Source organism: Aythya ferina (assembly GCF_964211825.1).
Source record: "Aythya ferina genome assembly, chromosome: 1".
NCBI classification, from domain to species: domain Eukaryota; kingdom Metazoa; phylum Chordata; class Aves; order Anseriformes; family Anatidae; genus Aythya; species Aythya ferina.
This window is the reverse complement of record NC_140296.1, coordinates 99789267-99814673: the sequence shown is the minus strand read 5'-3', so window position 1 is coordinate 99814673 and position 25407 is coordinate 99789267. Positions and strand designations below refer to the sequence as shown.

General features: G+C 35.8%; 1 long non-coding RNA gene across 2 annotated transcripts; it reads right to left on the bottom strand.

Moving 5' to 3' along the window:
- Positions 1-7500: 7500 nt before the first annotated feature.
- Positions 7501-23981, bottom strand: LOC311442107. Of its 2 annotated transcripts, none has more exons than XR_014696446.1 (4): positions 23938-23981; positions 23278-23510; positions 10517-10687; positions 7501-8616 (listed from the first exon to the last, which is right to left on the bottom strand). It is a non-coding gene; the product is annotated as an uncharacterized lncRNA (long non-coding RNA). The 2 variants fall into 2 exon arrangements; XR_014696447.1 differs by lacking the exon at positions 23938-23981 and adding an exon at positions 23609-23910.
- Between the last annotated feature and the right edge of the window lie 1426 nt (positions 23982-25407).

The following is a 25407-nucleotide window of genomic DNA, read 5'->3' as shown; positions in this document are numbered from 1 at the left end:
AGCTATATTAGGCACAAGTATTTTCAGTTTCAGGAAGAAAGTTAACTCAGCTGGGATAGCATAGGAATGTCACAGCATACTTTTTGGGGAAAAAAAATCATTATTATTTCCCAAGAAAACTCCATTTAAATAACTGTAAAATCTGAACTTCACTTTGGCTGTGCATTTAATTTATTTAGATACACACATACACAGCTCATTTCAGTGAATTATGATATGTAAACCTACCTCTTGAAGGATCATTTTTCAGCTGACCAACAAAACAAAGCCTCTTCATGTTAGCATTATTACCATTATTTGAGCACACAATAATTTGAAAATGTATATTATACTTAATGCACAGCCACATTCTTTAAGCCATTATTTCCCAAACCTAAGTGGATAAGAATTGTACTGAAAGTATTTCTGTTTTTAACCAACTGGTTTGGTTGGAATCCTTTCCTAAGCCACCTGTTAAGAATTTATCTCCAGTGTGTCCAAAGACTACCACCCCCTCTCTGAAAAACTTGCTGCAGGGAATTTGTTTTCCCTGACTACTTGCTTTCTTAATCCGATCCCCAGAAGCCCCTTTTACATAAGACAACAAGCTATTCTTCATCAGTCTAAACATCAGCAAAAAGGCATCTAGATGTCTCCCAACTCTGAAGGTCTACAAACAAGTCCTCTTCAAGGGGAGCATATAGCAACATATCATGTTGCTGCTAGGAATTTGTCAACAGTTTATGAACCCATCACTGCAAAGAATCTGCTCTGGCTTTGAGAGAGGGAAAGAGTGACCTAGCTGTAAGGACAAGCACCTTACAACTACAACCAAGGTGCTGTGCAGACAGTGCTGCACAGCCTTGCCCTTAGTGATTCTCCTAAAGCTCCCATAGTACTTAGGGCCAAGCTGTCTTCAACCAAACGGCAAGCATAGCCTAGGTGAATATTAGATTAGCTCCACTTATTTTTCTATGGGAACATGATGCTTTCTGGCCACAATATTTTTGCCTCAATTGCAGTTCAGTTTAATACAGTTTGGATGATCTGATTAAAATCCAGAGTGAATTTGCATGAACAAACCATTTTTCATAGTACAAAAAGTGAGTCAGATATTGACTTAATGGATTTGGAGAAGGCTTGGATGAGTCACTCTTCTCCTGGTTAATTGATATTGCTAGGACATGCTAAATGTATCCCTAAATAGTGAAATAATTTATAGAATGTGCTTTTCTGGCTGTTAATTGTGCAGCTGGATAACTGCATTTAAAAGCTCATCCAATTCTCTTGAAATCACTAGAAGCTTTTCCACTGACTCAGAGGAAGCTGAAGTAGCTTTTGAGGGACCATTGTCAAAGAGGTGATTTGAACTTCAGTATCTTATTGCTATGAATTTGCTGAGTTTTTCCAAAGCCCCAAGGACAGAAGAAAACCTCTTTTATCATCCTTCTACTTTTCTAAGGAGATATTTATTTTAATAATAAACTCTGACCTTTTTCAATAGCCTTAAAACAGTTTATTTTATTTTATTTTACTTTATTTCATACAGAGGGCTACAAAGCAGTTGACAGTTAACAGTTTGCATAAGAGTTGCTTTGGGTCCTAAGACTTGCATGGGATTATCTGCTCTTGGTATGTGTCTTAAAAGGTGCATATATTACAAATATTTACTATAAGCTTTTTTGTTTGTTTGTTTGTGTGATGGTCTCATATTTCCTTTCACAGATGTTTAAACTTTCCTGACCACTGAAAATCTAGCAATAATGTGATTAATGTGGAGTGAAAAATACAAATGAAATTGTCAAAATTCACAGAAGTAAAGAAGACACTCAGTCCTTTAATTATTGATGTGCACTATCCACTAGCCTGATTCCCTGAGAAAGTAGGAACAATGTAGTCTCTAGTACTGTTTAAGACATGTTCTGAATGGCACTAATAACACTGTGTATTAAAATATAAGTGCTATTCACCTACTGGGAAAACAGGATAATAAACACACACAGCCGTGGAAAAAAAATCGCAAAGCTACTGAGAAAACATTAACTAACATTATCCTGTGTAGAGAAACTAAAATATCTTATACCTTATGCTATGTACAAGTTCATTTTTGAAAAAAAGTGGAAAGGAAATAATCCAAAGGGAGGAGGCCCCTTCGTTTATGTCAATATCAGCTTTGGTTATTTTTATGGCAGTTGAGTTAACTACAAAGATTAGAAGTAGTAGCTATGGCTTCCTTCTTTTTATGTTTAGTATTTGATTCCATTATTATTATTTTTTATCTGAAGGTCACTAGACTTGAGTTCTGATAAAATGCCAAAGGAAGCAGATTCCAGAGACAGTCCTCTGAATGGCATGTTCAAACTGAGACACAGACATGAGTTTCTTCCACCTCATCTCAGCTGCAGTAACAGGGTTGTGGTCTATTTGGTGCTTCAAAGGTCACAACACCACCTTGAATTGTACTAAGATTGTCAAAACAAAGATTTGCCTAAGGGTATAATATTCAATTGTGTAATGGCATAATGAGAAGTCATCTATCACTCCACACATAATAGAGCTCACAGTCTGAAAGCTGTGAACAGTGGATTGATTTTTTAGTAGGAAAATGGTAGGAAGACAGTCATGTGGTCTGTTCTCAGATGATCTCAAGTGATCACTGTCAAAAAGAGCAACAGCAATATCTCCAGTCAGATCTTATGATTCTCAGGATGGAATAAACCATCAGCAGAATCCAAAAGAGAAGGGGACAGGACTCCTTTGGGAACTCCTTGATCTCCAGCTTGTACCAGAACTTGTCAACTGACCTGTCACCTTAAAATCGGTTTAAAAAGCATATAGGCTTATATTTACTTACAAATAGTTTTTTACTTAAGTAAATCATAAAATCCTAGAATGGCTTGGATTGGAAGGGACCTTAAATATCACCTAGTTCCAACTCCCTGCCATGGGCAGGGACACCTCCCACCAGACCAGGTTGCTCAAAGCCCCATCCAACCTGGTCTGGAACGCTACCTGGGTTGAGGCATCCACAGCTTCTCTGGGCAAGCTGTTCCAGTGCTTCACCACCCTCTGAATGAAGAATTTCCTCCTTATATTTAATCTAAATCTCTCTTCTTTTAGTGTAAAATTATTACCCTCCTTGTCCTATCATTTCTTCCCCTCTCAAAAATAAAACAAAAATATCAAGTGACTTTTTAGCAAGACAACTTCAAAAAATGTTATTTCTCTGACTTACAAAATGAGGGACTGCAATTCAGAAGTTACATAGCTACCTAGCTTGATAATAAGCCTATTCTTCCCTGTAGACTGCAGTTGGGTTCTCTGTAAGTAGCCCAACTTTTTAAGTTTCTTTTAATCTATCAACAACTCAATATCCATGTTCATATGAACAAAATTCCATAACAGTCTATGTCTGGTATGAAACTAGGACGGGAAGAACTTAGCTATTTGTGCTCTGTTTCCCTTGATTTAACTCTACCAAAACTACACAAGCTCTTCCCAAAGATCTCCAGTGCCCCTCCACTACAAAGGGAAAAGAATAGACAACAAAACCGAAAGCTGGAAGTGCAATAATTGACTAATATCATCATGTTACATCACTGAATGCATGCTATTGAATTGTAATCTGTTCATCTTTGGAAGAAAGGGTGTTACTATAGGCAGTACTAGTTCTGACCAGTGCTTGAAGAATGATTTGAACAACAAATTTGGCAAATAGAGCAAAATGTCAAGTATGCCTGATATTCCAAAATACTACAGTATAAATGGTTTTCAAATAAAATTCAAACAGTAGTTAAAATTTAAGCAAATAAAACAAGCTAGTGAAAGTTCAGTGATGTATTCAGAACCTTTATCATCACAATTGATACATGATTCATCTGCATGTCAGACAGTCTGAACAACCCTTTTGTAAGTACATTATATACTAGGAGCCAGAGATACTGTAGAGACTGAGAAATATTTTGTACAGAACCTGTACTTGGCTCTGCTTTATCCCATTCTCTGTCATAGGAAAAAAAAATGATCTTGTTCATCTTTTATTACCATGCATCAGGAAAAAACACAAAACCATTAATATCACTATTTGGAACACTTTCAGTAAATCAAAACCAAAGTACTTAACTTCTGTAGCTCAATTACTCTTTCATATCTCTGAAATACTTTGTATAGTGCCTTATCTACTGGGTGAAGAAGGTACATTTAAAGAGATACTAGATAGTTTTTTTCTTTCCCTTGGACAGACTTGATGCCTAGGCAGTCTTATACTATAATACAGACTTATATCTGTTTGTAATGGTAATAGTCTATTTGCTATAGCAGCCTTTAGGAAAGTTAGAAATTATTACTCTGCCTTTACAGGTACAGTTAAAGTGTGGGAGAGGCTCAGAGAAGCTGGGTGAACACAGCTTCCCAAGACAAGAGGAACTGTACATGTAGTTTAAGTTTCACAACACTTTTGAAATTTGACTCATAAACAATTTATCAGTGACATGGGACAAATCAATTACAAAACTTGGATTAGCAACTCTTAATTAGAACAGGACTGAAAAATAAAGCTTTGATAACCACACGGCAGTTTGATTCATCTATGACTTTTTTTTCTTGTTATTTGAAAGCATTGATTGAATGGATTACTGCTTGCATAAATAAATGAATAAGAAAAGACTGCTGTTAAGTAAACATATCCATACTACCACATGAAACACATTGTTCCTTTGGCAATGGGAGTTTTCATCATGCTTTGGTGGCAAAAATTATTTTTTCAATTAATTACTAAGCAGAACAATAGCATATGATTTAGGTGACTGATAGCACATAATGATTTGTGAATAGCAAACACTGAATAGCTAAATGACAGTTCATCACCTCCTCCCTCTCAGCCATACTTCCCTTGGGCTGACAGTGCTGAAATTATTAGACTGTTTATAAATAATTTGTGAATAGAAGGTCTGGTTACAATAATATTGAACAATCAAAGTGACCAGTTCTTCCAAATTACATGTATTACATGTATTGTTCACACCATGTCATAATACCTTCCCCTTGAATGTTGCCTTAAAATACCCTTATTCCAAAGCAGACAGGAATGGTATTAATTGCACACTTGTTCATAAAACACAGTTTCTCAGCTGCTACCTTGTCCTTGAGCTATACATATTTCAAATCTCAATTAACCTTTCTTTAAATATATTTTAAACCGTTACGTTCCTTTAACATCTAATGTTAATTTCCTATATTTCTTTCCTATTAAGGTTTTCTTGACATCCCAAGCCCATTCTGAAAGACTAACACATTTTTACAGGCACATAAAGCAGTAAAAATAATATATCATTTGTTATTGTTAATAAAGTTCTGAGCTAGCAAACCACACATATTTCCTTTGTTAACTCTATTGTTAAAATTGCCTCACAACTCTCAAATAAAACCTGTCATTTCAATGCTTTACATCCATAAGTACATTTTAGGTCCCTTGTGAAACTTCACCTCCCACTCAGATGCCAAAGAACACATAGATTTGTATGAAAACTCAACCTTAACAATTACAAACATATAAAAGTCAAATTATGCAAGGGAAAGTTGATACAGAAAATAACTTAATGTGACAAGCTCTACAGCCTGGTTTGATTTACCAATTAAAACTACAGAAGACATAGGATTTATCCATGATTTATAGTTTCACTCTGAGTATTACAAAGTGAGTTTGTTTTGAGGAAGACCTCAAAACAGCACCTTAGTGCTGGCTTTTTTAGTAAAATTTGAAAATGAAATTCAGTCATGCTGCTTTAAAAATTATTATTCTTTCTTCTTTGGAATGGGAAGCAAAAATGCTAGTAGTATGCCTTCTGATGGCAAACTGAAGGAAAACAAACAAACAAACAAACCAAACTAACAAACAAAACAAAAAAAACAACTACAACAAACCACCACCAACCTCCTTACTCACAAACCCTAAAATAAGGGAAAATGAGAAAGAAGGCAAAGAGATTTTCATAAGAGATTAATACTATTGTTTGCATAACCATGAAATTAAATGAGAAGTTCTCCTATGACCACGTTGTCAATTCCAACTGCATGATTTTACAAAAGATACTAATTACTAATGGCTTTAACTACATTGTGTTCAGCTCACATATCAAGCACACTTGGTATTACAATTCTGAAAATTCAGCTATATGGTAGAAAAAAAAATTCTCTAGAGAAGAGAAAAAAAGTATAAACGTTGTTTAGAAGTGGTTTTTTTGGTTTTTTTTTTTTTTTTTTTTTTTTTTTTTTTTTTTTGTTTCATCCTTCTTGGTAAAAAGAAGGAGTTTTAAAACTGAAGTTTTATAAGAACTAAATAAATTATACATTTCTCAAAAAAAAACACGGACATTTGAAAAAAAAAATAAATTGTAGTGGTAAGATTACCCTATCAACCATGATAGAGAAATGTCTTTTCCTTTTAACATATGTATATGATGGAGTTTATTTTAACTATATCTCTATTAACCACAAACCAAGCACACTAGATTACAAGTTTTGCATTTTTCTACCAGCTCTGAAAAAGTGCTACATCACCTCTCTTGCATTCACCAGCAATTTACAGCATACTTTTATATTTGTTTTAAAGTAGTATACTACCTATCATAATACTCTTAAAAAAAAAAAAATAATAATAATGTTAGGGGATCATAATGAACTGGTCTTTTAGTTCTGTTTTGGCTGTCTGCTCCTTTCTCAGAGACCTCTATAAAATTTCACAACATAGCTTCCCCCTGAATTTTGAGCTACAGCTATGTTCTTTTATACAGTTATAGCTTCTCCCTAGCCTTCAATCTGTTTTCATTCTCCTAGTTGTTAAGTTACATAAATCAACAGGAATGACTACAAATCTCCTCCTCTCTGAATATCTAATTTACTATCCAAAGCCTATTGCATTCTGTATTGGTTTCAGCAGCATTGAAAAAAGAAGAATCCATACAGACCTCATGTAGAAGTTAAACTTCTATAACTATGCAACAAATGTATATCACAATGTTACTTCAAACAGAATTGCAGTTATATGACCATATTTAGCAGTTAGACTACTGTGGCTGTTTAACATTGTTATTACCTGCACATTACTACCTTTTACCTGCACCTACAGATGGTTGTTTTCCTCTTGCATAAATGTTTTGTAACATGATAAGGGTTTCAAAACAATAATTTTATAGGTATCAGAGCTGAACAACCACATCAACAACAACAACAAAAAATCATGACCCTGCAAAAAGTACTGTTGTGCAAGCTTATTTGCACCAGAGAAGAAAAACATTTCTGAAAAGCTAGGTCATAAGAAAATTGCAATTGTAACTGGTTGTCCTCAGTCATTGCAATGGCTTTTAACATTTGTCAGTGACACTACAAATCTTAAACCAAGACAACGATTAATTTCTAAGTGGGAAGAACAGAAGTGAAAGATGAAGCAGGGATGATGTAGTAATAGTATTTTATTTAGCAAATCAATCTATTTATGGAGTAGAACAATTTATGGAGCTCTGATACATCATCAGTGTTTTGACTTACTGGCTTTCCCTAATTAGAATACAGTTCTGGCTGTTGCAGTCACACTTTTATGTCTCTACTTATTCTGAGTAGTACTTAGCAACACTATTTTAACCCTACTGTAGCAATTTATAATACTTAATTTTGATTAAAACCCATTATCTTCGTGGAAGACTAATTTAGTGCTAGTTCATCACCAGTATATTCCTCCATTTTGACCAGTTTCTGCATTCAGAACTTCAGCAAATAATTTAAGTGTCAATAATGTGAAATGAAGTCTGAATCCAGGCCTCAAAGTCAGGAACAGCTCTTACTCTCCACTAGCAACGGAGAGTAACTATTACCTTACTAAATATTACCAACTAAATATTACCTTATATCTTTAATAGAAAGTTGTAACATGCTAGACTCATGGACAGAGGGAAAGAATGGTGACCTGCTGCATAGCATGATGGCTCCTACCTAACTGGAAGACAGGGGAATGGTTCCCAGCAGCTGAGTCCAGTCACACAGTGGCTGTTCATGAAGAAGATAACATTTCCTGTGAAGCTGCACTGGAGCATCCTTTTCTTGAGGCTTATGGCAGACATGATGGATGAGTTTTGTCCTCTGAGAATGGGGAACATAACATGAGGCAGAGAGATTTTTCCTTTTTCTGCTAATATTCGGGACACTTTTAGGTGCTGTTACAGCTGTGGACTTTATGAAAGTCTTATCAAAAAAAGAGAAGACAAAGATCTGTCACTCAAATAAAAGCTAAATGAAGTATTCCTCTAGATGTTTTGCTTTGCTTTTGAAAGATGGAATGGGAAAGACATTTTCTCAAGATTGAGAAGATGACTCTCTTCAGATGAAAATAAAGTTATAATTTCAGCTTGCTCCTCAAACAGTTTTCTTTCTGTATATCCATCACATCCCATTCACATTCACTTTAAAACTCTGTGTTTCTTCCAGGCTCCAATTTATCTCAAATATTAGGACAGCTGGGACACAGCAGGGAAGAAAATGAGAGACAGGGCTGACTGTGTTACCAGTTGAGTTCTGTTCTTGCTCTTCAAACCGACTTGCATAATCTTGGGCATGTCACAACCTTTCTGTAGCTCAGTTCACATCCTATCAAACAGGTACAATTATAAGCCTTTTAGTGTTGTTGTGGTAGCAGATTTGCTAAAATGTGAAGAACAATTCTGTTATTTTTTTTTATATAAACAGATTATTCATTAGTAAGAACCCTGTAGAGAAAAATTAGAAATGCATTGTTATTATTATCTAGTATTAGTCTAATATGTATAATCTTTTTCTAAATATCATTGCAGGGTTAATGACTTATCTTTTTATTGTGTACTGTATGTCAGGGTGTTATACTCAATATAAATAATGCATAAGGCACTGATTTTCCTATGCACTTTGGACACAGATGTACAAAACAACTATAATCTGAAGTGAAAAAAATAAAATTAATTATTCCAATGATAGCTTTTGAGCTAATATATTAGATAAAATATGCATTTCCTCAGGTACACTTCAAAGACTGCATTTAGGGAATTAAATGCATACGTGGCTTTTTTTTTTTTAATTAAAAAAAAAAAAAAAAAGAGAGAGAGAGAAAGAAAAAGCTGCAAGCATACAGCAGCTCACAGAATACTGAAAATGTATTTCAGCTTGTTTGGTTCCTACCTGGGATACTGAGAAACAACGGATAAGTATTGTTAACTACCTCATTATCTTCAGACAGCTATGTGAATTTGGGAAAAGAATTCCCACTCTATGGAATCTCTGTCTGGAAACAACTCCCCAGCCCCCTTTTGCTTTCTTGCTTGCCTTCTCTTTTCTCCTTTTTTCTCTCTCCCTCACACAGTCCAATAAGAAAGGAAAATAAAACTTTGAAATTGGAAAAAAAAAAAAAAGCCCTAGAAATAAAACTTAGAGAAATAAACTTTATTCTTATGGTTCTACTTTGGAAAGTCATTATCAGTGTGTATTATGGTCTAGCACCTATTGTCTTTGCACATTCTCTTGGCTTGAAAGGCAAGAAATCACATACTGCCACAGAGCTTTGACTAGTATCCGATACTCCTGGTTTCTCCAGGCTTATGCGCTAACTCATCAGGCTGATACACTTAAGTGCCCAGTCTTCCCTGAAGAGGCAAAAAGGAAGAAGAGACCATGTAGGGAGATATTTGAAACCAAAGAGAGGTAGAGGAAGTATAGAGAGAGGTGAAAGAAGTCACTGTCAGGAATAAGAATTGGAAACACAACAGCAGGAAGATAGTTTTATGTCCCCTGTGAATCTTTTCAAACAGACAGTAGAGAGAGTAGGCAGTAAGGAGTAAAAGAAGGGGTGAGAAACACATACAGACAATTTTAAGGGGAGGTGCAACAATATTATTGCTGGGTACTACTGCATCCTTACAAGACTGAAGCAGGTTGTAATCTAAGAGTTAGATTTTTCCTTTGTATAACTAGCATAAGGGCTGACTGCAATTGCACCTTCAACAACGTTGGCTGAAACAGTCTAAAAAGACCACCTCTCCTTGTGTTCTCATGTATCATGCAATGCAAGAAGATACCCTGTGTTATCTGTACAGTGCTATAACAGAACTGAATATATCAGTGTTTTTATATACATGTGTTCCCATTTCTCACTCACCACCTTACTGTTTCTGATCACCACCTTGGAATCCACAATATATATATATTCTTTATTAATTTCAAATTGGGATCCCAGATCATTTGAAGTAAAATATATGCAAGTAAATATGAAGAATATAAAACAAAGTTAAAAAAAAAAAAAAAAGACATTCATTTTTTAAGAAGGTGTACTCTCCCTACACATTAACCATTGCTTTGGCAGATATGATTCACAAATTTCCTTTCCATGGGAGCAAAGAAATACCAAGCTATCACCTTGGCTTATACATGCTACTTAAAGGCAGTCATCCATCTATCTGTTTGAAGTGCACAGATTTTAGGACCAAAGGACTAAATAGACATCAATGTCTGAACTTATTACCTGAAAGTTGTCTTTATAATTAGCAGAATGAAAGAGGCACTCTTACAGTGTGATGTAGTATCAGATGTACCCCAGAAGAGATCATTTCTTTGATGAACATAACACCAATGGCAACTAGCTTCAAAGACAGAGGCAAGTAAATTTTTTTACGTTAACTGAGATGTGTCCCATCTAGAAAGCAAAAGAAAGCAAAAGAAAGAATTTCTTATGCACTTGGATTTTTCAGTCTGTGTTGCAACTAATACTGCAAAACTGAAAACAAATGCCATGCATAACACATGCAATGAGCCATGTATTTTTAATTATTTAATTATATGTATATTTAATTATAAGTCTGACCTAACAAATTTCCTATGAAAAACCCTATCCCCCCAATACTGTACCAGTCACTGGAATATGTTATTGAAATTGGTGCAATTATTTGTTTAGTACTACATCCACTTCATGACTCAATAATTTGATTTTCTTGTTTTCTCATGAAATCGTGTTATTATTTTATTTTCCACATTCATACCACTCTACATTACAGGCCTTGTGATGAAAATATTTGGTGAAAAACACATGAAAATATCCAGATATTGAATTCAAACTATCTAGCTTAGCTTATTTAAATAATATTTAATGGATTAGATGGACTCAGTATATGTTCTGTGTATTACCACAAAAGAGGAAAAAGACAAACACCAGAGAACAGTTATAGTAGGTTCCATGACCATCACTGGGGCTTTTGCATTTGTTTTATTCAAGGACAGCTGAAGAAGACAGGTGGGCTATACGTGCTAAAGGAAGATCGTTCTGATGGAGAAAGCCAGGAGGACTAGCACAGCGAAAGAGAATCACAGTCTAACAAGCGGTTATGTTTTGAAAGCAGAGTGAGACTTCCTAAATGGGGTACCCATTTGACAAGCAGTAGGCAGGCTTCTTCCAAACACTAAGTTGTACTGAGTGAACAGCTGAAAACCTCCTATGGTTCACATAGCTGCCATACATTCTTACCATGTATCATACCATATACTGTTCCTATCCCTAAGTGGAGGTGGTTTGGCCATCAGAACTAGTGAACTCATTAAATTGGATTTGAAAATGTCTGAGACCTTATTTTAGTTTCTGGCTCAACCACAAGCCTCTGTGACGTTCAGAAAGGATCGTGTGCATCAATTCTCTAAAATTGTAGCAGCATATCCTGTCTTCACAACAGATAAGGAGAGTAAAATCAAGTAATGATTTTACTGTTCAGACAATAACGTGCAGACAAATGCACAACATGGCCTACAAAAAAATCAGAAAGGGTACATAAAACATCAAATGTGATATGCAGCAGTAAGTTTTATGAGTTACACACAAAGTTTTAAAAATAAGGTGATATTTGATATAAATACAAATGAATTTAAAATGTTCCATATTAAGCAGTTCCAATCCAGGGGATGTAAACATGCTACATCTACAATAACAAAGTGTTTTCCTTGGATCTGGAAGTTAAAAAATTAAAACAAACAAACAAACAAAAACCAAACACCACCACCAAAACAAAGAAACAAAAAAGCACAACAACAACAAACAGATTTTATGAAATGGCTTATTAGAAGCCATTCTCCAGGGGACAGGAGGAAGGAAGATGCAGACGCAGTATCAAAAGATCAAATGTAATAAGTTAATATAAAACAAATAAAATCTATATGGTTTAAGCAAAGACTAATCCATTATTCATAGAGATCTTTCACACAAAGTTTATTTCATCATTCAGTATTCCATGACAAAGTGACACACTTAGTGGATGAGGGAAGGGCTGTGGACGTGGTCTACCTTGACTTGAGTAAGGCTTTTAACACCATTTCTAACAGCATTCTCCTCAAGAAACTCTGCTCTTGGCTTGGACTGGCGTACACTTCATTAAGTTAGAAACTGGCTGGGTACCCAGGCCCAAAGAGTTGTGGTGAATGGAGTTAAATCCAGCTGGAGACTGGTCACTAGTGGAGCCCCCCAGGGCTCAGTACTGGGGCCAGCTCTCTTTAATACCTTTATCGATGATCTGGATGAGGGGATCGAGTGCACCCTCAGTAAGTTTGCAGATGACACCAAGTTAGGTGCGTGTGTCAATATGCTTGAGGGTAGGAAGGCTCTGCAGGAGGATCTGGATAGGCTGGACTGATGGGCTGAGATCAACTGTATGAAGTTCAACAAGGCCAAGTGCCGGGTCCTCCACCTGGGGCACAACAACCCCAAGTAGTGCTACAGGCTGGGAGATGAGTGGTTGAGATGAGCTGCCCAGCAGAGAAGGACCTGGGAGTATTGGTTGATAGTTGGCTGAATGCGAGCCAGCAGTATGCTCAGGTGGCCAAGAAGGCCAACAGCATCCTGGCTTGTATAAGAAGCAGTGTGGCCAGCAGGTCTAGGGAAGTGATTGTCCCCCTGTACTTGGCTCTGGAGAGGCCGCACCTCAAGCACTGTGTTCAGTTTTGGGCCCCTTGCTACAAGAAGGACATCAAGGTGCTCGAGCGAGTCCAGAGAAGGACAAAGCTGGTGGGGGTTCTGGAGAACAAGTCTTATGAGGAGTGGATGCAGGAGCTGGGATTGTTCAGTCAGGGGAAAAGGAGGCTCAGGGGTGACCTTATCGCACTCTTACAGGTACCTTAAAGGAGGCTGTAGTGAGGTAGGGGTTGGTCTATTCTTCCATGTGCCTGGTGACAGGACAAAGGGGAATGGGCTAAATTTGAACCAGGGAAGGTTTAGGTTGGACATGAGGAAGAACTTTACCAAAAGGGTTGTTAGGCATTGGAGTGGGCTGCCCAGGGAAGTGGTTGAGTCACCATCCCTGGAGGTATTTAAACAAAGCTTAGACATAGAGCTTAGTGATACGGTTTAGTGGAGGACTTGTTAGTGTTAGGTCAGAGGTTGGACTATATGATCTTGGAGGTCTCTTCCAACCTAGGTAATTCTATAATTCTATATTCTACAGCATCAATTAGAAATGAGAGATCCTCTCCCCCTCCAAAACAATGCAACTTCACAGTAAAAGAAAATAATGGCATTTACTAAACTGATGAGAGATATATAAATCAGCAAGAGTGAAAGAAAGCCTGCAAGAGAAAGAAAAAAGCAATTTCTTCATTATAAAAGCACATTGAGTTTTAAATGATTAGATAGTGGTTGCCTATTTTTCTAATTTTGTCTTGGTTTATTAAAGGTGTGACTGCAGGAAGGAGGAATAGAGCAGGGGCAATATTGCTTCTCCTCCATTCCCTATCTTTTCTCTTTTTCCAGGGATGAAGTTGATATGTTTTGGTGAATACTGCTAATGATAATATGTACCTGGGCTATACAGATCTACCTAGGAATGTACTGGATTTTGAGTGTTACAATATGCGTTTATAAAATTATTTCTACCTTAAGAAAAGTAGGTACATTCCAATGATGTAAATAGATATGTTCTTTCAGAAATACTGTATTGGGTCTGTATATAAGTATTTTAAGCTTACAGATTTGTCTTGGATTTTTTATTATATATATATTTTTAAAGTTACCGTGAGCATCTAACAATACAACTGCATCATACAAACAGGCAGATGCAAAAATCACCATACAGCATTACTAACTTGCACTTGAATATTCACATGGCATGAGCATCTCTGCAAGAAGAATAGATTGAGTTTGTACTTATGAAAGTTTTGAATCTAGTTTGTTTTTAAATGATTGTATTCAGATGTCTTTTGCATAGATTTGGTTAAATAAGTGACAACTTCAGCGTTCTTGCTGTGTCTGTTTACAGACGTTTCCCATGTAGCTTTACAAATGGTATTGGAAGGCCTTGGGAAATGAAAGAGCTTTTGAGATTTTCAAATTTGGGTTGTCATTTCTCTACATTCCATTGTCTTCTTCCCTGTCCTCAGCAGGTTCATTTGTTGACAAGCCCATGTGTTGGGTCTGTCTGAGCTGGAGTCATCTTTTCCCTGCAGCAGCCCACACAGTGCTGTGCTCTGCACTTGTAGCTGGAACAGCACTGATATCACTCAAGTGTTGTGTCTATTGCTGCATAGTGCTGGCACAACATCAGGACTCCCTCCAAGCCCCCAGGAGCCAGCAGGCTGGGGGTGGGAAAGCGATGGGAAGGGGACATTGCCAGCAGGGCAGCTGACCTAAACCAACCAAAGGGATATTATATAACACCTGATGTCACACTCAGCAATAAAAAGGGGCTCTTGTGGGGGACGGGGCTGTTCCTCCTGAACAACCACTACGTGTTTTGAGGCCCTGCTTCCCAGGACGCAGCTGAACATAGCTTGTTGATGGGAAGTAGAGAATAATATTTATTTTTTTTCCTCTCTCTGTGCTTCTGCATGGACTTATTGGTTCTTTTATTTCTTTTTCTCCCCATTCCCTTTCCCTTTAATTAAACCTTTCTCATCTCAAACCTCGAGTTCTCTGTGTTGTATTTTCTCCCCCTTCCTCTTTGAGGAGAGGGGGAGTGAGAGAGTGGTTGTGGTGGAGCTCGACTGCCCAGCTGAGTAAAACCACCACAGCCCAGTGTTAACTCCAAGTGAACAGAATTTTAAATGATAACTTTTCAGAAGAATTCATCAAAAATGTGTGCTTAGTCCAGATGAAAACTCAAGTTACACACACCATCACAGTGGAACAAAATTAGACATTACTAACAGCAACATGGGTGCCTACAGAGAAATATTTTGTTCCCAGAAAGTTAAAGGGTGTATAAACATTTAAAATACTTTAATTCTTGTACAGGAAAACATTAATAAAGTTATAAGAAAAAGTATGGAAATAATTTTTCAAACAGCTTGACTAATATATATGTGTGTCCATAAATGAAGAGTTAAAGCTAGAATTTGATTTAAAATACATTTAATTCTGTTCCCTTCTAATAATAGTTGAATAAAATACTTCAGTCTTTACTATAAATCTTGAATATTAACTTTATAACTGAATATACATGTAATACATATGTTGCCAAAGATATGATCTAAGTATTACCTTATCAGAAAGTTCCACGGTAAGGTTAGCATTTTTGGGAAGACAAACTGAATAAGCTATACTATTATTTAAATAAAACTGAAATAAAGCATTTCATCAAAGTAAACTTTCACTTAAGCTTTAGATAAGCTTAAGCTTTTATATATTTACACATATTTTAATCTGTGTATTTAATTATTAAAATAATGAATAAAAAAATATTATTAAAATGCTAACCTTATTGAGTAAGAACCTTCTGACTTTTCCGGGACACCTAAAATTTGCTTTAGAGGTATTTTTCCAATTGAAGTTATGGGATCTTACCTGTAGCTGGGACTTAAGGAAATAACAAGATAAGGAAAAGGCATGGAGAGGTAGAATAAAAGTATTGTTAACAAGAAGGTATAACTAATGTTTCATTAGAATCAAGGACATTACAGTATAGATTTAGCTATCTCATCAGTGAGTATTAAGGAGTTTAAAGGTGTGTTTTTTTTTTTTTTTTTTTTTTTCCAAATAAAAGAAGTAAGCTGGGAAATGTAACTTAAGCTAATTTATGGAAGAGAATAATAATGGTCTAGACAAAAAAGAAAATGAAAGGAGAGTGACATACGTAAATGATTCAACCCAGATCCAACACAGACTTTTTTCACTGAAAAATCAGGAATTATGGGTTCTCCAGGTTATTTTATTGACCTGTCTCTACCCAATGATAGCTATCATGATTACAACAGTAATCTAACAAGTAAAATTTAAGTTTGTAAATTAAAACTGATATTTCAAATAATGGCACAAAAAAGTGGAATAATGCCAAATCCAAAGCATTTTAAAGATTCACTGTCATTTGGCAGAGCATTCTTATATTTCAGAATAGAAAAATGGGTGTGTTTTTTTTTTGTTGTTGTTGTTTCTTTGTTTGTTTTAAATAAAAACATTTTTTCCCAGCACTAACATAATGCTTCTCAGCTTGATTGCTTTCACAGACAGAACATCCAAATATCTTCATTTGCTTTGGGTTATGAATTAAGAAAAGAAAGAAAATTCTAGCCAGCAAATTCATTTGAACATTAAGATATGTTGCTGAGTATATTTTTAATACCTACTATAATATTACCACAGAATCAAAAATCATCCTCTCCCAAGAAAGGCTGAACTCCCTGAAAACAATTTCTGATAAATCAGCAGGGGATAACAGTTGAATTGTGACCCACCACTCTTTGGGGATCTAGAATCAAAACTTCCTCTGTGGTTTCAGCCTCTGCCACCTCAGGAAGTAGCACACTGGAGTCAGTAGGTTCTACACTGAAAGTTAATTTGGCTCACTGTGTTTGGGGCTTCAGCCATATAATTAGTGATGTATGATGTCACTAATCTTTTCTTCTATGAAGTGGCAAACTGTAGTTAAATAAACTATTGCTTATGAGGCCAGAAAGAAGAACATTTTTAGGCCTTGGCACTTCCACTATGATTACTCCTTCACATAAAATTTGGGGGTGTCTGTCTTGACATCACAATGGACAAACATTTTTTGTTGCCAAACTGGGAACTGTAAAATTAAATATCTCATTTCAGATGAAGAGAAAGCTCCCTTACATTTCAAATTAATGCACAATGCAGAATTGTGATAAGAATATTACATTCTTTTATATTCTGATTGATTCCTGTGGGACAAGTACAGAAGTCTGAAGAAATCTTCTTTTTCCAAATTCTTTATATTTATTTATTTTTGCTTTCTACCACTGCATGGAGACAAAAGCTGTTTTCACAGACATTAGCAGCCAGCATGATGAAGCCAGATTTGACCTTTTCTGATCACTACCAGGTACCTGGAAAAATCCATTTTTCTTTTCTTTGTTGTTTGTGTTTATTAAAGGTAGTATTGCAATACTGAAGTATTGCAGGAATTTTTAATATATTTTATTATTCAGAAACATCATTCAATACTTCATAAATTCAAGGTTCTGTACTAGCACCACCTAAAAAAAAAAAAAAACAAAAACACATAACTCTGATTTTTCTTCAAATATAGAGAACAAGAATGACTTAAGAGTTCTTGGTTTGGTTCTTAAACATAACTTCACTTTTGTACCTGTCTAAGCCAGGTATCACAAAGTAGTGCAAAACAGTCACCAACGATAGTGGCAGACAGAGGAGAAAGTTCACAAAACAATGATGTTGTTAGATTTATCATCTGAATATTCAATGATAGACTTGGTAGAACAGAAATAGTAAAAAGGAAAACAAACAAACAAAAAAATCGACCAAAAAAAAAAAACAAAACCCACCTGCATGTAGAACTAAACCTTCCTATGGCCCCTTCAACAAAATATTTGCCTGAGTATAACCAAGTGCAGAGGATGACATGAAAGTATCTGGTCACCTTAACAGCATCTCTGGTCATTGCAGTATCTCTTTCCATCATTACAGCTGAGAAAATTCACTACTCTGATAGGGCACAACACTAGATAAGGCAGATGTTTGCTGGTAGGTAGCTTACTCCTGTTTTCAGACAAAATTTGAATGACACCAAATGTAACTTTTAAAAAGCCATCCAATAGCCACAAGAAATTAGACTGGTATACATCTGACCTTTATTAAACACAAAGACATTTGTAATGGTTCTAAGCACTTTTTATTTTTTTAAATAAACCTATAAAAAAAAAGTATGTAAAAGAAAAAAAATGCATGTAAAAAGAAAAAAAATGTAAAAGAAACCTATAGAGGCAGACTTGATGCATTATTTAATTATACTATTATGTAATTATATATCTGCTGGGGGCAGAATTCTACCTTTCCTTTTTTATTCATAATGTACTGATAACTAGGTTACTGAGATTGGCCTCTCCCTTTTATTTTCCGAAAGCCTATTTTCTGCACATACTTTAGTGAGAGAAAAACTAACCTGTTTGAAAAACCCAGCTTGATACTTATCTTGTTGACAGATGGTATTAATTTGTAGTTATAACATGCAGTACTGTTACTAGTAATTGACACTAGAACCGGAACATTTGGTTAGCAAAATGCATTAGGTATACCATAGATACCAAACTTATGATCATTGAAAGAAAGGTTATTTAGGAAAATATTTTAAATAAAGTCTATTTTCTGAAAACTTGGGTTAATAACTAGTCCTGCCAGTAGTCAGAATTACTATGTTTTACATATATAAGAAATAAAAAACTTCTCATATTCCTATGGTTTAACTCGGCAGGCAGCCTAGCACCACATAGTAATGTGCTAAGTTACTGCCCCCACGTCCAGTGGGATGGGAGAAAGAGTCATCAGGAAAAAAAGTAAAAGCTTGTGGGTTGAGATAAAGATAGTTTAATAGGACAGAAAAGAAAGAGAAATAATAATATGTGCAAAGCAAGGGATGCACAGTGCAGTTGCTCACCACCCACTGACCAATGCTCACCCTGAGCAACGGTCCCCTCCACTCTAGCCAGCCCCCACATATTAACTGTGAAGCATGATGCCATATAGCATGAAATACCCCACTAGCTACTTTGGGTCACCTGTCCTGGTTCTGTCCCCTCCCTTGCGCGCCCCCAGCCTCCTCACTGGAAGGGCAGCATAACAAGATGAAAAGTGCAAGCACTGCTCTGAAACAGCTAAACATGTGTGTTATCAGCATTATTTTAATCCTAAATCCAAAACACAGCACCATACTAGGAAGAAAATTAACTCTGTCCTAGCCAAAACTATGACACAGATTAAATCTTAATCTCTAACAGCTATTCAGATAATGCATTTATATGGTAAAGCAATGAAGATACACTGTGTGTGATATATGTAAATGGAAAGTCATCAGATGTATTCAGGTTTGTTTTATAAACATGGGCACAGGAGGTAAGATAACATCTGGCCACTACAAGAATCATTGGTAGAACTGGATTTCTGTGGATTTCCACATTCTCATGAAAACCTGGATATTAATACACTGAGCAAAAGCACACTAGATTTGAAGAACAAATAAAATATTTTTATAAAATATTAGGATTTCTAAAGATTATCTTTTTTTGTTTTAGCTGTGTTATGCACTAGGAAGTTGTTCAAATGCATGTAGTTAGTGAGCAAATGATTTTTTTTTCCCCTGAATGTTGAATGTTCACGTTTCCAAGTCCCTCTTTCTATTTTTACTATTATTTTTTTTAATTCCTCTGCTCTTCCTTCACCTCCCCATACGTGCAACAGTAGAGATGCGATTTGTTTATAGTAAGTAAAAAAATCACTGACAGATCCCAAAGACTTCTATTATTTCACAGATATGCACACAAGATATATGCAGAAGATATAAAAGGCTTCAGTGCTGATGCATAGTGTGGTTAATCAGTCCTAACCTGATTAAAGAAAGTCACAGGTTTGAAACCCCACTTGTGGTTCCTGTGTCAAATATAAGGGTTCATAAGCAACTTGTTGAGTTATTTTATATAAATAATATGTTGAGGAATTTTTCAGTGACATTGCCTAAATAGAAATTATACCTCACCTACATTTGAATTTGATATTTTCATTTTAATTTATATTTTATTTCTGTATTTTCTTGTAAAACTTTTTATTTTCCTCTTATATGTTGCCTACTGTGATATGTATCCCTATCAGACTATAATAACAACTTTAAGAAAGGCTCTTAAGAGTATCCTGGAATCTCTTTGAGACCTGAGTCTTTCACTGGGAGAAATGAGGAAAAGAAGTTATATTAATGCTTGTAATATGAAAAATTTTGAGTTTTTCCTGTGAACAGCTATACCTGTACAGAAGATGGTGTATTGAAAATAAGAAGAAACCCCAAGAAAGGGAAAAGCAAGGTAAAGGTATTGTTGCAACTACTGCTAATCTACATCTCATAAAAATACATAGATAAGATTTGAAGATACCAACAACTCTTATTTGCTTTGCAATGAGAAGGCTTAGCAATGACAGTAGACAGTAGGAAGGTGAGAATGTAAAAAGCCAGATTAATTGAAATACTGAAAAATAAATAAAGAGCAGCAGTTAAAGACCTGTCAGGTTTTCCACTAAAAAAGCAGTATAACTGTAACTGAATATAATCAGGAAGCCATTTGGAAGACCCCAGAAGGTCTTGACAAAGTGTGGAAAGAATGAAATGAAAAAATACACATTAAATGGGAGTTAGGAAAGGAAAGAGATACTGCATGTCTGAACGATGGTAGTGATAAATAAACTCATATGCAAGAGAAGCAGGATATGAAAGAAAGAAAATTAATGCTTTTATCTCATCTATTTCTTTAGTGGCTGGGCAATAAAGACAAAATTAATGAAGTACTCTGAGAACTTCTATTTTCTTAAGTATAGCTTTCTTTTATTCTTGCTTACTGAAAGCCCATTTAATTTAAAGTGTGCACGAAGAAAAGGGAAAAGCTCTTAGTCTAAAGCCATGCACAGCATGGTTCACTTTGAAGCACATTTTTATGGCCAAGTTCCAAAGAGCAGACAAATGGGATTTACAGTGCCAGTGTTGACAGGATCTTAAGCATAACACTGTCAGATAGCTGTCGCTGTAACTTTTCAGATAGAGTGGGCTACAACAAGTTGTAGGCTACAATTAAAGCTCATTCATTACTTCTATCTTCTCAACATTGAAAAGGTTAAGGACTTGGAGATCTTGAAGACAATAAATTTTCTATATGGTTTAGATCATCTATAAATACCACAGAAAAGTCCAGGGGATTCTTTTTTCTTTGGGGCCAGGGCAGGAGTAGGAGCAGATTTTGCCAGTTGGAAGGACAGAAAAGAGACAAATGTGACTAAGTGTAACACATTTGGCTTTTATTTATCCAAAAGACCTTTGCATCTTACTGTACATGTGTTGCAAAGATACTTTTTCCTTTTTTTTTTTTTTTTTTTTAAAGCCCAAACCTTGCTTATCTCTCTCCCTCCCCCCCTGAAAAAAAAATAAAAAAATAGTGAAGGTAGATACTTACTTATCATCTATTTAGGAGTCAGAGCTAGTAAAAGGACAAGTAAAATGCTGGACAGGAACTTACTCTGGATGTCACGTAGCTTTTGCGAAGTACCATTTCAAGTAGCTGATATAACATTTGTACATTCATCAGACTCTGAATTCCCATCGACTTAGTAAGAATTTAATAACATATTATGTAAGCTAAGAAAACATTAGCTGGATGTTTCAACGAGATACCTTTATACTATTTCATTGGATTCCGACAGTGAATCATCACTTCCTTCATATTACATCCTGCTGGATTACAACCTATTTAGTTGATGGTAATCTGAATCTGGAAATAAAATGCTTCAGGCCATTCTAATATGAGTTTTACAACTAGAAAAGTAGGTCGGCTGTAAATTTTCAATTATAATTCTTGTTTGGTGTGAGACACTATGTCAATCTGAATATTGATTTTAGAATTTTATCAGCTCATTATTGTCAAGTAAACCAACATTATATTTTCGAGGTTCAGTATGGAGTTTTTACTTCTGACAGTAGACTCTTAAGATAAGGCATTCCTAGCAAAAGCTTGTCAGTGTCATGTCTACACCAAGGCAAGTCATTAGCACCAGAACACAGAACAACCAGTAATCTTGCTACCCTCAGGATACAATGTAGAAAACAAAATTTGACATAGTTTTCCTGCATATCATTAAATAAATATAAACAAAAATCACTGTCTGTCTGCTCAAGGACAGGAAGAAAACCAAAACAAAACAAACACACAAAAAAAACAACATACAGCAAAACAGCCACCAAACCCTATAATTTAGTAGATTTAAATCATCCTAGTGATAAGCATTCAAACACTAGACTTGACGCTTGATCACTATAAATGACACTGTAAATAATCAAAGGGAATAAAATCAGAGCTTACAGGCTCCCTCACACTGGACTTCTACTCTGTACTACAAAGTACAGAAGGATAATTCAGTCCTTTCTACTGTCCAGCCTACACTTATGGAAGATTTTTATTGTTTTGTTTTATTTGGGACCTTTGCCTAAGAGAGGTTTCTAGAAACTCTTATTCTAGGAAACACAGTGATAAGGTAATTCAGGCTTTCAGCGTCTTATTTTTCTAGAGGTGAGCATGATTAACACTGCTTATCTCATACAGGATGAGCAGCCACCATCAAAGGAAGTTCAGAAAAACATGTTTTCTCATGTAAATAAATAATTGAAAAGGTTTTGGTGAATAGATCATTCAGGATTGTATTTGGTTTGGAAAATAATAAATGATAAACTATAAAATGTGGAAGTAGTAATGTTAAAGTACTTCATAGAGTGTGCCAAGTAATGATTAAGAAAGCAATATTAATTCTTCAAGACCTTCCTTTCCCTCATACTTTTCCCTCATACATATAGCTTCACTTTAGTACATGTCACAAAAGGGACATTGTCAGGAGAATATAACCCTACAAAACTGTGACCATCATTTTCCCTAACAAATAAGTACTGACTCCAAGAGCTAAATCAAGGAAACACTGGAGTGCAACCTTCCTAAAAGTTACAAGAAAGTATCAAGTACTATATGTATAACAATTACCATGATAATCTGATATTATTTCATTTGTGTGTACAGTACTTAATCATTTCAAAATGTGTGTGCTAACTCTGTGAATTTTCTTCTGAATACTATTATATGCTGCCAGACAATTTTTCCAATATTTTGAGATCTGAGGAAAATGCAGAAAGAGAACAAATAGAAATATTCACATAGATTTAAAAGTCATGTTATGAAATTACAGCAAGTTTTTCCATAAGCTGTAAGAATATAAACAGATGTAACTAAGATGGAAAAAAAAGAGATAAACAGTTCACTTACCTTCTGTAGGGATTCACTGTGCACCAAGTGCTCCTTTGTTCACAAAGCCAATATGAAGCCAAAGACAGTGTGGCTGTCAAGATGAATGTCAGCTCATGGTACGTGTTCTCATTTCCTAGTTTTGCTCACACATCTGTAGATTTGGGCACTTGCTGACTAGTGGTTTATTTTCTAAATTCTCAGTCATTTAGGGTAAGTGAGCAACACACTGATCTATAAAAGCAGGCAAAATCCTGAATAACAAAAACAGGTGGTAAAAAATTAATAGGCTGCATTCCCCATTATCAATGCCATAGTATCTACAGAAAGATATGAGCAAAGAAAATTTCACCTCACTGACAGAGGAGCCACAGAGTTACATATCAAAACCAAAGGGATTTTCTAACTGACAGACTAAAAATGATTACATAAATCAAGCAAAATTAAATATTCTCTGAACCATCAAATGTGAATGTTTTTACAGATATGTCTCCATATTATTATTCCATACAAGAGTTTAAGCAATTTATGTTTTTGTTTTGATTTTTTTTTTTTTCTTCCTCACAGCTGTATCACTATATATAACTGTGATTTAATGAAACTCCTCATCTTCAGGGAAAGTAGCCTAATGGAGCCACTGCCATGTCAGTTTAATTGCCCATACTTGTAAATATTGTACACCTTGTTACTGAAGCTGCATGTATAAAGCTACTAGTGAATGATCAGTTTCACCAACAGGTATAATGTAACAGTGATTTAATTGCTTTCACCTTTGGTGTCTTTCACCCATGAGGAATGGCATCTGTTACTTGGTTTCAATTATAAGAGAGCAACTACTTAATGGTCTTTCACCTGGAAAAGGCTGAAGACTGTAGGTGTTAATTAATCAAACTTTCAAATGTTTCTTCCACTTCCATTTTTTTTTTTTGTTTCTTCCACTTGTTCCCCAACACTGCAAGATTCAAGTCTTCTGGAAGACTGCTAAGATCAGGGTCCTTAGTCACTTTGTGTCTTTTGAAAATTGTGTCCAATATGCTAGTAATTAGAAGGTGACTGTTGAACTCCCTAAGGAGGTCAGAGGCAAGGAAAGCATTATTGGCTTCAGCTTCATGTCTTTCATCCATTTTTCTGTAATAGGCTTTGTCTTTGCAATTTCCTGAAAATCACTCCTCACAATATGGAATTTCCCTAGAATCTGTGCATCAAATTGACTATTAGGTGTTCTTAACTCATCCTTGGTTGATCAGTTAGTTCTCCCAGTACCACAGAAAATATTTGGCAGTAGATTATCAGGATATTCCCCAAACCTCACAGCATTTATGGCATGTGTTCTTATCACATAGGGTTGTAACCCTGTAGCACAGCATTGCCATTGCTCGTAATGTGCCATAAGCACTGTAGTGAGTTTACAAGGCCTCAGCTCCAAGGTTTGTCAGTCCTGCACTGTCTGCACTTTTCTTGACCTGCCTAAAGCACTGTTTTACTTTGTTTAGCTGTGACAGCAGTTTCTCTAATCCACCAGGTGTCCAGGGCTCATCTGTTTTACTTTTGTTTATCTTTGTATGATACAAACTTAGTTTTAAACAGATAATCATCACAAGCAGCTATTCCATGCAGAATTGGATATTTATGACTAACAAAAGGACAGTGTAGTTGTAGGACACAGCCATGGAACAACAGCAGAGACCTCAAGAAGTGGAGCGCACAGACATGCACAGGTGTGGGGTGGTCAGAGTTGAGATGCTGGGTGGCCCTGGAGGCCCAAGGGCTGCACACAGCTCATGCACTCATCCCTTACAGAAAAGTAGCCCAGGACAAAACTGGTTTTAAGGATGAAAAAGACAACAACAAAATAGCATCTAACCTATGCAAAATGCACCATACATGGTAAATTCAGATGTATCATGAAGCCAAAAACCTGTAAAGAAACAGAAAGTTGTAAGAGTGTATTAACAAACATATGAAAAAATAACCCAAAGTGCACTCTGGAACACAGAAGGAAAAACAATAAACACCAGCATCACACTCCTGCCAGCAAAGGACTCCAGATGCTGAGGACACTCCATAACACCCTCCCTTCTGCAGCAAGAAACCCCCAACCTTGGGCCACAGAGAAGTGGGAGGGTATGCATAGCTGCATAGCTTCAGGAG